This window comes from Triticum dicoccoides, chromosome 3B, assembly GCF_002162155.2.
Source record: "Triticum dicoccoides isolate Atlit2015 ecotype Zavitan chromosome 3B, WEW_v2.0, whole genome shotgun sequence".
Taxonomy (NCBI): Eukaryota; Viridiplantae; Streptophyta; class Magnoliopsida; order Poales; family Poaceae; genus Triticum; species Triticum dicoccoides.
In genome coordinates this window covers 422,330,736-422,332,310 of record NC_041385.1, presented here as the reverse complement: position 1 = coordinate 422,332,310, position 1,575 = coordinate 422,330,736, and positions in this window count along the sequence as shown.

Below are 1,575 nucleotides of genomic sequence, written 5' to 3'. Positions count from 1 at the left end.
CTCCAATCTCTTCTCCTATCTATTTTCTCCTCTCTTTGTCCCTAAGCTCTGCACACTAGGGATGGCGAGCTGTGGTGGCAGGGAATGGCAGGGCTAGCAACGTGTGTTGTGCTTGTAGGCTGACACTAACTAGTGGATGGTACGACGTGGCCTTGGAGATCTTCATGTCGAGTGTACACTGCTGCGGCAGGTGTATGGCATCGGGTGAGCACGTCGAGGCTAACCTGAAGATAAAATTCTTCAGAGTAGCATATTTGCATCTGCAGTAACATGAGACATCATGATTGGCTTCGGACTGGCTATCCAATGAATCTGCTAATGTATGCGATGTAGTTTCAGACAATTTTTTGGTCAGATTGGATTGTACCCATTTGGATGTAAGCATGGATGTGTTTCGACCAAGGATTTACAATGTATTTTTTGGACGGGCAAAGAGGTCATCACAACAAGATATCCATCTGCCATCCTTTTAACCAAACATAAAAATGGCTACCGGTAACCACCTCTCAGTTTACAACCAAACACATGAATGAGGATATCCCCAACCGCGTAGGTTAGGTATATCCCCAGCCAAGCCAACCTTGCCCGCAAACCAAACGCCCCCTTAATGGGCCGGCCTACTAGGGTCCTCAAAATCTTGTGGGCCTTCAGCTGGGCCGGACCGTTATGGCTGGCGAAATCTCATGGGCCTTTAGCTAGGCCGGCCCATTAAGGTCCGCAAAATCTTGTGGGCCTTTAGCTGGCCCGACCCATTATGGTTCGTAAAATCTCGCGGGCCTTTAGCTGGGCCGGCCCATTATGGCCCGCAAAATCTTGCGGGCCTTTAGCTGGGCCAACCCATTATGGTCCACAAAATCTCGTGGGCCTTTAGCTGGGCCGGCCCATTATGGTCCGCAAGATCTTATGGGCATTTAGTTGGGCCGGCTCATTTAAACTTTATGGGCCACTTTTGGGCCGGTCCACGTGTCAACATATCATAGGCGCATCTCGCCCATTGGATGAGTGACACCTGTGCCAACGCGGAGCTGACACGTGTTTCCTCCAGCCAATGATGATTTTACACGTGGAAAATCCCCATTGATCCGGGCTGTTAACGGGTTATCGGATCCAAAACCGGACCCGATAGCTTAACGACGTTCCGTTATGGTGGATGCCACATGTCGGTCACCCTTGACGAAAGCACTTCTGTGACGCGCGATTTATCGTCATGGAAGTGGACACTTCCGTGATGATAGTTTTGGTAATGTCATGGAACACTTCTACGACAGCACATATATGACTATCTCGATTCTGTCATAAAATCGTCATGGATGTACATGCATGACAGAAAACGTGACCTACTATGACAAATACGTATCATCACGGAAGTGTATTTTTTTGTAATGTAGGGTCCGCACGCTTAACGTTCGATGACGATTGGTATTATATGAGTTATGTGTTTTGATGACCGAAGGTTGTTCGGAGTCCTAGATGAGATCATGGACATGACGAGGAGTCTCGAAATCATTGAGAGGTAAAGATTGATATATTGGAAGGTTACATTCGGACACCGGAATGGTTTTAGGAAGTTTCGGA